The sequence below is a fragment of the Cryptotermes secundus genome, unplaced genomic scaffold (assembly GCF_002891405.2).
Source record: "Cryptotermes secundus unplaced genomic scaffold, Csec_1.0 scaffold2733, whole genome shotgun sequence".
Taxonomy (NCBI): domain Eukaryota; kingdom Metazoa; phylum Arthropoda; class Insecta; order Blattodea; family Kalotermitidae; genus Cryptotermes; species Cryptotermes secundus.
Window position 1 is genome coordinate 201,042 of NW_019742043.1, and position 17,177 is coordinate 218,218.

The following is a 17,177-nucleotide window of genomic DNA, read 5'->3' on the forward strand; positions in this document are numbered from 1 at the left end:
AGCCCAGTGCTGCGGCAGAGATGAAGCCCCCAACTTGGAGACCGAGAATGTGATAATGCGCTGCCTGGTTAGGGCTATCGCGCACCTCGTGGAATGATGAACCTCTGAGAATGCCTAGCCGTCTAATCTACGGCATGGTCTGAGTAAATCATATTTAAGCACACAAATAAAGAGTATAGCTCAAGAGACCATAATTGCAGCAGTCTATCAATCAACCTCAGATATAACGGATACATTCGTTCCACAGCAAAGAGCTAGGGACGGAAGGCGCTAGCAAGTTGGAAGTACAGTAGCTTACTCCTTGGCTTAGGCCGCGCCATAGCTCAAGCGGTTAGTCGCTGGATTCCCACTGCGGCGGCCCGGGTTCGATCCCGGGTCTGGTCAAGTGGGATTTGTGGTGGACAAAGTGGCGCTGGGGCAAGTCTTCTCCGAGTACTTCGGTTTCCCCTACCAATATTCATTCTAGCAAATTCTCCATCATCATAATCACCCGGGGCAGGCTACAATAGGTCAATCAGTGGCCGACGTGCCGAGTGGACCCAGTTGGACTCCACCCCCCACTAAGCGAATTTTACTCCTTGGCTTTACGCTCCTATAAGAACCTTTGTCCCCTTTATGACCTATGCTCAACTTCTCTAATACATGCACTTTACACCCGTCTCTTCACTTCCGGCTCTCGTAAATCATTCTGTACATCGTCCAGCCATCTCAGTCTAAGCCTTTCCAATTCTCTTCTATTTTCTTATCACCCATGTCTGGCCCACTCTAATCACGTGCCCCAACCTTCCCTTCCAATACCCGCAACAAAATCAGGGGATTTACACAATTCCCTCTGCCGGCACGCGCAGCCTGATCTGCGGGTTACTTCAGGTACCACCGACGTCTTCCTGGGACGTTCCCATTTTCAGAGGTAAAAGGCAGAAACGTAAAGTTGTGCCTGTGCTTAATTAACTAAGCTCCACGCCATGAACACGTATGGGCGAGTGGAGGTATAGCTCTGCCAGTCTTGACCTCAGCACTAGATGGGAGAGACTGGTCTGCTTCACGCCTCTGACGCTTTACCCATAGGGAAAGAGTCCCCGGTACCCATTGGATAGGAGTTTTTCATAGGTAGTTTGGAATAATCTTGGAATTCCTTTATACTGTGGCGTATAGAACGGTTGCTAAACGGTGACTCTGTCAAGAGCGACCGCTGATAGGTACCGCCCGTAGCATACACGTATCCAACAACCGTACGAGGCTATGCAACCCGTTTCCAAACTACGGTTCGGTAAACACGTTCCCGCAGAAACGAAAGCGCACAACAGAAGAACGGTGTTTCCTGTTGTGTCCGACAGAAGACTATACAGTGAGGACCTCAAGCTGGCTGAGGGAAGTTCAGCTGAGTGAAGTGACGTGAAGATGTTGCTTGGAAAGTGAAAAGAGTTCAGATGAGGGTTGACAGTATCAGCTGAGCTCTTCAAGGGAGGCTAAGAGACGGCGCTATAGTTGGGTTGGCAGTTGACAAGAGTTCAGTTGCGGGATATTCGCCGGACAGTAATCATTTCAACGCGGGAAGCTGGAGAATCTCCACCGTTAGAAGTCGTTGCTAGGTAAAGGCGGTTGGAGACAGTGCAAGCTGGAAAAGATTTGTAAAGTGTGGAGATCAGCGATAGCACTGTAAATACTTGTGGTTCCGAGTACTGTGTATATGTGGTCAATAAATCCATTAATCAACCCATATCTAGTCTATAGTCACACTCTATATCGTGACAATACTATTTTCTTCCATCCCTTGCATAAGTCTAACACTTTCTCTCGTTATGTACATTAGCTTTCAAAGTTGGTAGTCTAAGGTCCTGACCGACAAATTGAAGTTAGAAGCTTACTTATGTAGAAAGCTGCTCAGAAAAATAAAACATAAAATACAACGAAGTAACATTATTAATAGATCTACAGGTATAGACATGTGCGAAACAGGAAAGCAGTTTTCTTCTTTGCGTGGCTCAGCTTCGTAACTCAACATGGCTAACTCCAAGGGGTCTAGTCCTTCTCGAAAAACTGCCGCTGAATATGGTCCCAGAATGTTATATAACCCGAAGGTAAAATACGTTCCCATGTTCACTAAGCCCGCCACTAGGCCGTATCTTGAGCCAACTTAATCCAGGCCACACAGTTCCATTCTTTCCAGAAGATACATCTTAACAGTGTTCTCATCTGTGCGTGTTATCTTCCCACAAGTCTCTTCCCTTCATGTTTTCCTACCAAAATGCTGTATGCACTTCTCTCCTATGCGCGCTACATACCCTGCCATCCTCCTTGGTTTCATCATTATAATAAGATTTGGCGAAGAGTACAAATTCTGAAAGATCTACTGCAATTTTGTCCAGCTTCCTGTTACGGCAAGAGCCGGGAGAGCTCAGTCGGTATGGCGACAGGCTAAGTGTTTAAGGAGTTTGATTCAAGGCAGCAAAAAAATAATCGCTGCTTCACATTCTCCAGACTCTGGGGACCACCACGTCTCTTATGAAACGGGTCCCGAGGGCTCTTTCGCCGCAAGCAGAGTGGGCGGGGTGTGAATCTGACGACTCACCTCTATCTAGAGCAGAACTCAGTAATAGTGGAGCTATACATCCACTCCCCCATACGTCTTCATGGCGTAGTGGTTAATTAGTTAAGCACAGGGACAGCCTCGCCTTTTACCTTTAAGGAAGTCTTCTCTCTTACTTCAACCCTCTTAGGTCCAAACATTCTTGTCAAGACCCTGTTCTCAAACACCCTCAATCTAAACTGTTTAAGTTAATATACTGTGACATACTGCACAGTGTTACATACAAAAGACGCAATGCTATGAATACAGAACAACGTGGAACGCATGACTTGTTGGACTTACAGAGGCAAACAATTACTGTGAAAGGTTGGTTACTCTGCCTAAAGGTCATTCGCCACAGAGAAACGGTTGGATAACAAGACGGTGCCTGAAATATTTGCTTTCCGTGCCAAGTGACACACTGACGCCCAGCGCAGTGCGAGCCAGGAGCCAGCCACAACAGAAGACCGCTGGAAATGAATCCTCCCAGGACTGGGTTCTCGCAAACACGATTGGAAAGGTGCAGTCCGTACGGTAGTACACAGCTGTCACAGGCGTTCTTTGCAATTTTTCGTTCTGAAGGCTCTTAGCTGCTACAAATAGATTCCTCGAACAAGTTAACATTGGACTCGCGAGCAGATGGTCCTAGAATCTCAGGGGAATCTTCGTAATTCGATTTTCTTCATTTCTTGCAATTTTAAATGTTGATATCAGTAGTAGTAGTAGTAGTAGTAGTAGTAGTAGTAGCAGTAGCAGTAGCAGCAGTAAAGTAAGTAAAGAGGAAACTTTTCCCAATACTAAATTAAGCACCACGCCATGAATACGTATGAGGGTGGAGGTATACCTCCACCTTTCTTAACCTCGGCATTAGATGGAGGTGAGCGGTCAGCTTTAAATGCCTGCGGCTTTACTCCCGAGGAAAAAAAAAGCCCTGGTGCCCATCGGATAAGAGACTGTTCGGGGCCCACAGCCGGTCTGAATGCTGAGATAAATAGAAAAGCCTTCGCCTCCCGCCGGGAATCGAACCCCGACTCCGTGGCCACGCAGCTCGTAGCAGTCGTTATATCGACTGAGCTATACTAGCAATAATATTATTTATTTTCTTCTTGGGATGAACTTTAATTTCGCAGTCGCCATGTTTATAACCGTTCACTTAGAAACAATATTATATACACAATGCGCACGCACGTGTGTCTCCATGCCAAATTCCACAGGCCTCATACCAACTGTTCGTCATCACTGAGTGCAGGAAATTAAAAAGAGTTTCCAGTGGCATAATGTCCACACCGAAATGTCATCAAAATCCACCCAGCTGTTCCACAGTAAACGTGGTGACAGACCAGGCCGCCCTATGCACATCGTGCAAAGATCGCGCAATCATTACAAACTCAGTCCCTACATCACAGGAAACACACGGCGTCTCCATGACAACGACAAACCGGTTTATGCCGTTTAGGGAAATAATTGCTGTTTATTGTGAGAACAATACAACGCACATACCCCCTCCCCCCACAATCTGTGACTTTACAACGTCCGTATATAACCCACACACAAATTCTGAAAGGGTTCCACAGAAATTTCGACATCCACCGATAAAGCTACGTGGACAGAGTGAGAGTTACTTTACGACTGGCGGTTCATCACCCATCAGTTCGTCTTGGCGCCAAGCCCCTCGAGGATCATGACCAGCAATTTCTTCTCAACTGAACCCTTGCGGTCATAGACCTTACGTAACATCCTCCCTTACAATTCCTGCTGACCCTCGCCAGCGCAGTCACTGAGTCCGACTACTGTCTCACCCGACGCTACAGACCGCCAGTGTCGTAAAACGAACCACGCAGAGACAAACCAGAAAACTACAACGCGGACAATGACGCCGTCCATCTCTCGAAACTAAAACCTTCATCGGTCTTCACTCCATTTGGCCAGAGGAATGCTCCGATAGAGGGATATTACTTTTCCGACAAGTCTGAGTGTACATATCGTTATGTTAGGAATGAATAAGGGAAATGTGAGTAACGTCTTGCTGAGAGCTGCAAGAAGGTCATCAAAGCCTATTTCGAGACACTTGCCTAAGAAGCGAACAGAACAGCTGTCAATACGCCTGACCTCGAACTTATAGATTTATATTTGCTTACGCAACATGTGCAAAGTTGGCTACATGAAGCGAATATTTTGACCTAAATAAAAGTAAGAAAGGAACGGAAAAAAATGCATCCTGTGTTGAAAACTGAGTCGTTTCTATGCCTAATTAAGCACCATGAGAAGACAACTAATGGGGAATATAAGTATAGCTCCATATATTCTTAAGCTCAACAGATGGGAGTGGTCACTTCCACGCCTTGGTCACTTTAACTCCAAGGAAAGAGCACAAGGTACCCCTTCAATAGAAAGCCCAGAGGTCCTCAGAGCCGGTCTGGATGCTGCGGAGAAGACTGTCAAACCCTGTCGCGAATCGAGCAACGATTCTAGGACCGTCCAGCTCGTAGCCTAGCCACTGCACTAAACAATACTTCCTCGTGGAGCTGAGCCCTTCTAGAGGAGCCGCCAATTCTGCAGCTACTCAAGAATTTCCCAGCATTTTATGGAACCCGAAGGTTCATTACCGTGTTCACAAGAGCCCTCCACTAGTCCCTATCCTGAGCCACATCTATCCAATCCATACCATTCCATCCTATCTCTCTAAGATCCATTCTAATATTGTCCACCCACCTACGCCTTGGTCTTCCCTGTGGTCTCTTTCCTTCTGGCTTTCCCACCAATATCCTATACAATATATACTTATATTCTCAAGTGACCATACATCTTCTGCTACTATCTGTATAGTGAACAGGAACAATAAAATGAAGACCACAGCTTGAACGATGAAGTCTCGTGTCACAGAAATAAGTGGCGAGTAGTCACCATACGAGGGAGAGTCAGTAAATAGGTCACAAATGGAAATAAAACACCTGCAGTGGACGTAATAGGTTTTCTATGTTTATCACTAGGTAGCAGCACAGTCCAGCTCATAATAGTCTCGGTAGCACACGAACGTGAGCATGAAGTGTGTACTACCGAAGAACATGGTTGTTGTGCGTTTCTGCAGGCAAATGGACTCAATGCAAAGGATATTCATAAAGAAACGTTTCCTGTTTAGGTGGGAAGTGTTTGTCGCGTAAAGTGGTTCGCAACTGGGTCGAGAAACGTGGCAAATGTTTCGCTGATGACGAAGAGTTTGAAAAGGAAGTGCGTAAGTGGCTGGCTGAGACAACAGTCGAAATATTTCTATGCTGCGGCTTGCGACGCACTGGTAAAGCGATGGGGCAAGCGTATCAATGTTGGTGGAGCATATGTCGAAAAATAAATGTTTCTTTTTTCAGGTTCGAGTATCACATGTGTTACGTTTTACATAAATCTGTGACCTATTTACTGACTTTCCTTTGTATAACTGAGTACAGTGCGGACTTCTGGGTTGTAACGCCGTACAGTTCGGATAGAATCCAACATTTTCGAGAAACATACTGCTTCAGCTTGCCACTTGATTCTGGTCTGCCTCACTCATCGTCCCATGGAGGTGACATATTCCTCCGAACTTCGGCTGACTTTCAACGGACATGGTATTTTATCCCAGGAGATAGAACTCTTCATAATCACCGGTACGATGATCTCAGATTCTACATAATGGAAGGGTTTATGTCGGAATCATGACTAGGTATTGGAAGTGTCACACTTTCCAGTCGAGTTTTCGTAACATTGTTATGGTGTCATATCTTCAGTGGGGCACGCGGTAGCGTAGTTGGTTGAGGCACTATGCTACAAGCCTAAAGGTCGCGGGTTCTATTCCTGATTAGGTCACTGGATTTTTCAATTGACCTAATCCTTCCAGCCGCACTATGGCCCTGGGGTCAGCTCAACCTCTTAACAGAAAAGTACCAGAAACCTTACTGGGGGTAAAGGGTGGCAGTGGCGTAAGGCTGACCTCACCGCCATCTGTGAGCCGACTGTCTAGAGAAAATGTGGGAGCCTCACAACCCTATAGGCCTCAACGGCCTGTTACACGGATAGTTTTACTTTTTTTTTTTTTGCCATACCTTCAATAGTCAACCTTACGGAAGAGAAGTCCTGTGTGTTCAACGATATCTCCTGCCTGGTGTTGCTGAGTTCCTTCCTACGCTGAAAATGGACTCTAGTAACTTTCTGGTGATAATGTAGTGATCTATGGCAATAACTGATGATGGCTGTAGAGGCAATCTAGTAAGAAATATACCATCTAAAAGATGTGAATAGTAATTAATCTAGACAGCAGCAAACCAAGATTAAAAACGAGACGTTTCATTAACACGTTCGGCTTGGGGCCGCCGGACACGACAAGATTGACAAGTCTGGTGGGGTTATTTTAAAATAGATTCCACAAGGCGAGGCAAGGTGGATCATCATTTCAGCATTTGGCAAGTACAGGCAGTCCATTAGAACATCTGGGTCACAGTACTGCGGTAAACAGTTCTATACCTCCTGCCTCACCACCTCCTTTTTTAAACCTCAACACTAAAATGATCAAAATTAAGTCAACTGTGAGAGCTGAGGTTCACGCGGACGGACACTTTGAACATTACCGTCGTCTAAGTATGTGGCGCCGTGTAGCGTCGTACAGGTTAAACGACGTTTCGGAAAAATCTACCGTCTCCATTTCCTGGGCGAAGACATGTTAAGCTGCTGCTTGGTTAGGTACCCCAGATCTCTCCATGTTGCCTCCTTGCTGGTTACTTGCTTAACTTACTCTTATACCATCAACATAGATACAGTACTCTCCTCCGAAACGTCTGTGACTATAGTGTCACATCCCATATGACAGCACTCTTCATTATTAGAAGTGGTTCGCAATTTCATCTTCGCCAAAACGGACCGAGTTAAGATTTCCAGAACACCAAAGGCTAAGTCCCGAATACCGATTGGGAAATTGGACACGAAAAAATCGATTGGCAATATCGATAGGCAATCATATGATTAAATAATTGTAATAACATTACACGAAGAGTATTAATTATGAGGTTCTCCTTTACGTAACTCTCTCCGTCCCCCTGTTACATCTACGACACAAATTTAAATATTTAAAATTCGTCGTTGCGCCATGTTCAGCCTCCAGGCTGATATGCACCCTCAGCATCAATCGCTGTTAGCTCCAACAGCGAGCAGAACGAAGGATGAAGCAGCCACAAATCGCAGCATTCGGCAGCTACAAGTCCATGCCAAATACGGTCACGAAACAAGTTAGGAAACATATGCATGCGGGTACCAATTCGGCGCGTTCGTTTCACTGTATTGTATTACGCTGAAAACTGTACAATTCACGCTACAGTGTAATATACATAAAGAATTGATCCATTTTCCTCTATAAGCTACTTTCTCCGAACATCCTTCGCATAACAGTGAGTTATGCGTTGAGTACCGCTTAACACACGCTCAGAAACGCGTGTGGTCTCCATGTAAAGTGTCCGCTACTGCTGTCCGATATTAATCAAAATTAAATCTGTTGTCACAGCTCAATAAAACTCCTCCAATATCAAAATTTATGAAAATCCGTTCATTGATTACCGTTTTGTGTTACACGCGGACAGACATATGATGGAGGTAAGGTTAAGGTAAGGATATCTTTGGGCTTAACTGATTAAACACCACGGCGTGAAGACGTATACGGGAGCGGAAATATAGTTCCAACATTCTTGACCTCGACATTAACTGCAGGTAAAGGGTCAGCCTCGCGCCCCGCCCGCTTTACCCCAGGGAAAAGACGTCGGTACCCATGAGATAAGAGGCTGGGTGGACTTCAGGGCCGAGCTGGGTCGTGTGGAGAAGAGAAAAATATTTCCCTTGCCGAGAATCTAACCCCGACCATCGAGCCCGTAATCCGTCGCTATCCCGGGTCCCGACGGAGGTACAAACTTACCTTTCGATGGTCGGAACTCGTTCCCCGAAAATATACGCTGAGGATATCCTCCCTACCGTTTTGCCGGTAAAGCTAAACAGCATCCAAAACATGTGTGAGGGGGCGTGATCAGCTGTGACGCTGGTCCTTACGTCATCATCAGAAAGTTCCTAGGTTCCACTGTCGGCACAGGAAGGGAAGCAAACCCGCCATACCGGAGATCTCGTCGAGCACACATGGCAGTTCTTATGCAAGGTTTCCTTCCTACTCAAGCTGCGACGTACCCCTAAAGATGTTTTTTTGAACAACGAACGTAACGGAAAATATTGAGAAACGCGTCAGAAGTCGCTAAGATGTGAGCGAAAAGGAAACTTAAAAATCGTTAAGCAAACCGCGGCTGCAGGAAACGAACAACAGACAAGCGCAGTGAGCGATCGGGGCGCCGAACATAGCTAAATGTCAAAACAAGCCGGTTCACTCTTAAGGGTTCTGACGGTGGTGTATAACACTCAAGACTCATGGGGTTTTGGACTTTGTCCTTCGTCCGGTATTCTAGAAACAAGTCAACACAACGCTTCGGATTCTTGATCTGTTTCCATCCTCAGGTGAGGGGGGTCACACCTACTGTGTGAGTGCAGTGACTGAGGTTAGCTCTTTCTAAGAGACCCAACAGAGTATGTATCCCCCTTCTGAGAATGGAAACAGATCCAGTTTCCGAGACGTTGTGTTCTCTAGTTATTAAAATACCGGACGATGGACAAAGTCTAAAAACCCAGTAATTCTGACGTAAAGCTACCTTTGCCACGACTTCACACAGAAAATGTTGCATAACAGTTGTTTAGCTTTAAACGCGGATCAATAGCTAGACAAAACACACCAAGTGCATAATGATAGCCGTGGAGCGGAGCCTTAAGTGTGTACATGATCGCAAAATGCAGTCGAGCTCACCTTGGATATCGATGGGACATTCTGGGGCCATCACAGCACAAACATGGAACTCCTCGACATCCTTCCTGCCCTAACCCACAACTGTACTGACCGGATTACTCAAGAATAAAATGCAAGGAGAGGAAAACAAGTAGTAAAGGAGAAGACAAACGCAAAACAAAGAGAAGCTGAAGCAGAGGAGGAAAGAAAAAAAAACTGAGAAGGAAAAGTAGGAAGAGAGAAGCGGTGAGAGATGACAATGAACTGAGGAGAGGAGAAAAGAGAACATGATGATATGGAGAAGAGAAAAACTACCTAACTTCATGGCGCTGAGCCCTTCTTGAGAAGCCGCCAGTTGTGAAGCTATTCAAGAACTTCCCAGCATTTTATGGAACCCTAAGGTTCATTACCGTGTTCAGATGAACCCCCTTCCTATAGATTCCTTTCCTGAGCCAGATCAATCCAGTCCATACCACTCCACCCTATCTAAGATTCATTTTAATAGTATATACCCACCTACATCTTGGTGGAGAAGAGACGGGAAGGAAGGAAGACGGGGAAGGAAGAAGATATGAAGGAAATGCGATGGAATAAGAAGCCAAAAGCAAACACTGTCTCCTTTGTTTAGAAAATCATTACTCCCCTTAATGACTTGGGCCATAAAAGGATAAACCACATAAATGAAGAAAGCAGTCTTCTGGGATTTGGCACCGTGTATATGTGGTGTTAACACCACATATACACGGTGCCAAATCCCAGAAGACTGCTTTCTTCATTTATGTGGTTTATCCTTTTATGGCCCAAGTCATTAAGGGGAGTAATGANTTGGGACAGCATCTCGATTACGCCAAAGCCACTTCATTCCAAGTTTGCAATTCATCAGTCATCCTACCATTAGAAGCCGTACAGTCTGAGGTACTGGTAAAAAATTAAAGGTATTCCCTGTGACAGGACGTGGTGCCCCACAAGCTTGTGAGACGCCGAGGCTCCCACATTTTCTAGACAATCGGCTCACAGGTGACGGTAAGGCTGTCAGCCTAACGCGCCGGCTGCCCTTTACCCGCAGGATTCCTGGTAGTTATTTATGCTAGAGGCTTAGTCAACCCCAGGGCCACAGTACGGCTGGAATGATTAGGTCAACTGAAAAAATCCAATGACCTCATCGGGAATCGTACCCGCGACTATTCGGCTTGTAGCACAGTGTCTCAGCCATTTTACGCTACCGCGTGCCCCTTGTGATCCTGACAGAGTTGTAAATAACCACAAAAAGAGTCAAAACTTAATAACTACTTCTTAGAAGAAAATAATGTCACAGGTCAGCGAATTTTACTACTAGTTTATTTAGCGACCCGATGAGTAACTCTGATAATACAGAGTCCAAAGGTAAGTTGGACATGAATAATGAATTGTAAAGTAGGCTGTGGTGGCCTAATTTGATGCACTATCCCGGCATCTGTATTGAGGGGCTGAGGAAAACCACGCGAAAACCGCAGTCACGATAGGCGGTCTCCATGCCGAGATCAGAATCCAGGAACTCCAACCGACCAACACGTTCCAGTAGCAAAAGACACGAACGCAACAGAGGAACGGTATTTTCTATCTAGTCCGTGCCGAGATCTTATAATCGGGAAGGTTTGGGGCGACTAGTTACTTTCAAGAGTGCGGCTGTGAAGAGAACACTTTACGTGTAATTCAGTGAGGCTGTTAGGGTTCCTGTGTTAAAACCCGTTGCCAGGAAACGGCTAGTGGGAACTGCAACAGACTGAGGACATTAGCCTGTGTCAGTGATCTGTAAAGTGTAGTCAAGAGTCATAAATGTACAAGCCGTCAATAAATCGAGTCACCAATCCAAACCCCGTCTACAGTGACTCTAAATCGCACAGTATGACTTCCCAATAACGATGTTACATTCTACGTCACCTCACTGTGGGGCACCTTCACACACGCGTACGACGCAGTTTACTACACCAAGAATTCCCTGTAGAACTGGTGGAAATCACAGGCAGAAGAAGTAAACAGGAACAGGTAGCAATCGGTCCGATAATCGAACGCAGGATCGCTAACCACTCGAAACAAAGAGGCTTGACTCGTCTCTATGAGACCAGTCACCAGAAGATTCTTGCGGTTCACCGCAATGTTATAAGAGCATTAGTCACACACGGCTGTGTCTGACCAATAACACAGATGCGTAACTGGACCTCAGCGCAATGTAATTAAATATATATATATACACGTGCCGGTAGGGGCAAGATTTTTCTCCTCTCCACGTCGTCCAGACCGGTTCTGGGGCCCACCCAGCCTCTCATCCAATATGTACCGGAGGTAAAGCGGCCGGAGCGTGAAGCTGACTACTCACCTCCAACTAGCGCCGAGGTCAAGAATATATGGATCTAGACACTCACTCCCCCACACGTCTTCATGACGTACTGCTTAACTGGTTAATGAACAACCAACTTTACCACACACACACACAAGTTTGGACAACTACCACATATGGCTGTAACAAATGCTTCTTCGTTTATGTGACGCAGTCTTCTCAACTAATCAACTCAATGCAACACACTGCTTCCTGAGCAGCTAATACACGTAGTTCGCTGAGCTACGTTCGGGTCGGGGAAAGAATGAACACGGGAAGAGAGGGTTCAAATTGGTCGCCTGATACCCCACCCCCATACACTGCACCCGATGGGGATTATAGAAGTTCTTGGTTCGAATTTCGATGGGGCTACCAACTGTCCTGACTGAAGTTTTCGTGATCTTCAGTCCCTCCAAGCAAAATTTGAGGCCTTAACTCGATTAGGCTACGGTCGCTTTCTTCCGAATCCTTTTCAATTCATTTATCAACCTATCACATCGTCTAGACACGACGACGTTAAATAACCCCCTACCAAAAAAAAAAAACAAGCCAAAACACAAATAGGGGAAGAGAGCGCCTGTGGACGGAACGACAGCCAGAATACAAGTGGAAACTGATCGGGGTAGGGCAGAGGAGAAGTAGCTCTTGCACAGACGGGTGACAAAAGTCTGTTCATTCTTTCCTTGACCCGACTTTAGTAACAAAAAATATGCGTAATAGAGAATGCGCGCAGTAAATATATTAATACATTAATTACCTCGTACTTTACGAAAGTGAAAGTAAAAAAGTGGTAATTTAAGGGAGAAGGATCGTGGGATCGTGATCGTCCAGGAAAAAACAGAATTACGGAATTAAAGGCATGAAGGCTTGGCAGTAATTGAACTGATAAAATTCCTTCTGTAATCCAAGCCTCAATCACCGTAAGCAGAAACACCCGTCTCTACGAGTATGTGCTATCCTGAACTAATCAAATTCAGATCACACCCTAACAACGTACTTCTTAATGATAAATGACAAAATCGTCCTCTCATAAAGACTCATGATTCCGGAGAAGCTCTTTTCTTTCAGGTCTTTCAACCAAACTCGGTATACTGAAGAAAAATTATTCGGTGCGCGATGCTCATGTCACTCGTACATAAGAGCAAGAAACATAAAAAAGCAAGACAATTTTCCAGAGTGCCTTCCTCGCAAATTTGTGAAATATTAGTTTTTCGGCGCGACGTTCTTTAAAATCTTTGTGCCTCTCGAGTCATTACAATTCGCGTTTCTACTGTATGACTTGAAAATTGTCAAACATTCTTATTTTTCAGATATGACTTTCTTGCTGTCAGCATTCGTGTTTTCGGTCTGACTTCCAAAAATATTTAATTTAAATTTTGGGGGGCTGCGACCTCTTTGAAACTGTAAAAATTAACAGCTTTATTTGCTCTCTGACAAAGACAAACACAGACGGGAAGACCAGCTGTGGGAGACTTCAATGCACAAATAAGACAGGAACAAGTAATAGTCTAGTTGTCTATTTCACGCTGTAGTATCAACTGAAGAAGTTACTTAATTTCTATTGTGCTGAAAATATGATTATGAACGCTGAAATGGCTTGATGGGAATTTAAACGGTACTAGCCATTTTTGGAGTTATTACCCCTTTAGGACTGAGGACAACTACGAGAACCCCAATTCGTGACAGGTGGTCTCTAATGTGAGATATTAAGTCAGGACTTTCCGAATACGAAGAAGTTTTATCCATTCGATCGAAACAACAGGTGACGTAAGCTCAATATAACTCACACCTCGGCAGAGAATGAAGGATAGATCAGCTCCACGCTTCGGCCGTTTTACCAGTAATAAAACAATTCCTAGTAAACACTGCTTAAGTGGCTTGGTCGACTTCAGAGTCGGTTTAAACAGGGCCATAAGGTAGAGAATCCGAAACCTCGATCGTCCGACACGCAGACAATTGCTGTCTGTGACAAGTTAACGCCAGTACTGACAATCACGGCAGCTCCAAAAGCGTGATTCTGAGCATATCTTATCAACGTTCCCGTCCCGTGTTATTATAGATTCGTTCCCAACGCGGTCCGCGTCTCAGTTACGACGTCTGTTACTCGCATACCAATGAAGAAACAACACGAAGGTTCAGAAAAAAAAATAGAGAACTTTCACAGTATTTTGTTCGCCGGACTACTGGCTAGAAGTCATTGCGCATCCGGGAAGTCCTGCGCTCGGTCACCTTCATATACATTTTCCTGGTTTTCTTTTATTTTGAAGCAAATGCTGAGGTGGTTCCCAAATTGCTACTGCGTTTCTCATGCAGCCCTCACCATTAAAATTAATTAAACTCCTTTGATGTGAAGGCCATCAAATTATTTTTTTTTCAAAATTATGCAAATCAACATTAATTCAGAAAACCAAATTTCACAAACCACTCCGAGATCTTCAATTTAAAGTATACATGCGACAGCCGGGCAAACACTGACAATTTGCCCGTGATTTGTTCCGAAGATGGGAGCAGCAAGTTCCTCCGAAACTGGACGACCAGACTACACTGCATCATATCCAGTCAGTAAACTTATATTTGACGTCGTTAGAACTCGAAGCCTCACTTAGTAATAGTCTAAGTGAGGTTACTATTCACAGAATCCGAGAATTCGGAACCTTCCAAATCAAGAAAGCCAAATGCTCTTTTCATCTTCATATGGTGGCACAAGGCACCCCAAACACCTACACGGTGTCACGTCCCAGAAGACACAAATGTTCACACGGTCTCGGGGCATGCGGTACCGCAGTTAGTTGAGAAACTGTGCTACAAGCTGGAAGGCTGCAGGTTCTATTCTCAATGAGGTCACTGGATTTTTCACTTGACCTAATCCTTCCAGCCGCACTATGGCCCAGCAGTCGACTCAGCCTCTAACAGAAATGAGTACCAGGAATCTTCCTTGGGGTAAAGAGCGACCAGCGCGTGAGGCTGACCTCACCGCAGTCTATGAGTCGATTGAGAATGAAGAAAACAGTCTTCTGGGATGTGGCACCGTGTATATGTGGTGTTAACCGACGTTTCGGAGGAACGTATCGCCTCCATCTTCAGGGCAGAAGGAAAAATAAGAAATCCGCAAGCGAAGAGACCGTGAGAACCGGTACAGTCTGCTTGAACAACTAACTGGAAAGGACGGGGATGGAATTGGAAGTGGCACAGCTGCACATATTACAACGTGAAGGGACTGAGACACTACGAAACACCTTCGTCAGGATAGCAGGTCTCCGGGCTCAGGTATGAACCCGAGGCCTCCCGGACACGAAGCAGGAGTACTACCCACTCCACTGAGACGCCCTGTTTCCGTCCATCTCTCTCAATATTATCTCCCGTCCATGCCTACTATGTCACCCGAATGTTCCTTTTATCCACAGGGCCTCTAAGCAAAATTTTATTTTCACGTCGCTCCCATTCGGACCTAAACCAATTAGAAATACGCCAGAGCTTCAGTACGCTCGAGTTATGAAACCCGTACGCAAAACAGCCAGCAGGCATATGCCGCACAAAGTTTATACTAAATATTGATTTCTGTTATGTAACATAGGCAGGCCTAATGATGTCACTGGCCACAATTTAGTACAAAAACCGAGTGCGCAACAAAGTTTATGGGACTGGCCTGACGCTGGGGCTAGAAACACTGTGCCAGGAAGGGCGCCCTTTCAGCCACACAGGTTTTGTGAAGTGAGTGGATGAGTGGGATACGCCTGTCACTATAGTGACCAGACTTGAAGGCTGGAAGATCGGGGTTCGATTCCCGGGCAAGGGAACGTCAACAAAGACTAACTGTGCGAGGCACACGCAGTCTCCTATCCAATGTGCAAAGGTAAAGTTGTCCGTCCCTGCGCTTAACTAAGCACTATGCTATGGACACATGAGGGAGTGGGCGTACGGCTCCGCCATTCTTAATTTCGACACTAGATGGCCGTGAGTGGTCAGCTTCACATCCCCGCAGCTTTATCCCCGGTACCCAATGCATAGGGGGGTGTATGGGTCCCAGAACCGGTCTGGACGCTGTGGATGATAGAGAAATGTTACGCCTACCGGATTCGAACCCCATCAATCCAGCGAATAGCCTGCCGCTATACCGACTCCCTTTATCCAATGCGTACCGGGGGTAAAATGGTTTGGGCTAAAGGCTGACCACTCACCTACATCGCATGCTCAGGTTAATAACATGTGGAGCTGTACTTCCACGACTCTTCACAGCTAGTTTCCTGTGGTTTACTTATGAGCGCTTATCTAGTCTACATAGGCAGTGCAGAATGATGTGACTGACGACTAGCCTAGATTTACCCGAAAGGGGTGTAATAATCTCTCGGAAAAATAAAGAAAGGTACCTCAATGAGTCTTGAACCTTGTCCATCTCGCAGTCCATTGTTTTCTGGGTGATTCGAAGAGAATATCTCTTCTGTCGGAATCTGCCCTAAGCTAAGATTCGACTAACCCCGCCCCTTGGATGGAGACACTAATACCGTCTCCTGGGGTGAACTCTAAGGCTAACACACGTGTGGAGTGGCACAACTCAAGCATGTTTAAATATGTTAATACACTATACGGTTTGAGAAGCATCTAGCAATCGCTGCGTTAGGAATGATATCAAGTATCGATTTTATGACGCGAGATTCACGAATTCGCACGCACCTCCGCCGAACGTAGGTACATACAGGCATACCTGGGAAGTTCGTCTCTCGCAAAAACACCACATCCGTACCACCACCAGCACCGCCACATCTGAACCAGCATATCATTACATCACTAGCACAGAACGACTATCATCAAGAAAATTATGGCAGTCCACGAATCATCATCCAACAATCACCTGACACCGTCATCATCACCGTCTAGAAACCCCATATTCAACACACCACCACCACCACCACGACACCAGCATCGAACTATGTCCTTGAGAAGCTAACAGTTACTCAGCTACTCAATAAATTCCCAGCATTTTACAGAAATCAGTGAAATAAAAACTACACTACCAGACAATTAAAAAATTAGAAAACCACATTAATGCAATAGCAGCGAACCTACTAGACAATAGCGAAACTACACATTGGCTGAAAATATACACCGTCCTAACTCTACCAGACAGACCTGAGTAAAACCCCAATACAAGAATTAAAATGATACCCAAGGGCACAAAAAAAAAGAGTATATGAGTTACGTCACTGGGCATAACTCATTCAAGAGCCAGTACTTATTGAACATATATATTTATTGGATATTTGCAGATTATGCATAATAAATGTGTGAAAAAAATACAGTCAGGAAAGTTCATTGCCGTGTTGACGACGCCCCGCCACTGGACCCTATCCTGAGTCACGTGACCCCACTCCACACCTTAATATTACCTCCATATATCGAGGCCTTCCTAGTGGTTTCCCCCC

The 17,177-nt window shown here is 45.4% G+C and overlaps 1 protein-coding gene across 4 annotated transcripts in view; it reads right to left on the reverse strand.

Annotated features, from left to right (window-relative positions):
- The window catches only part of LOC111873025 (serine/threonine-protein kinase tousled-like 2), a 155,513-nt gene that overhangs the window by 121,242 nt on the left and 17,094 nt on the right, over nucleotides 1-17,177 (reverse strand). The window lies entirely within an intron of this gene.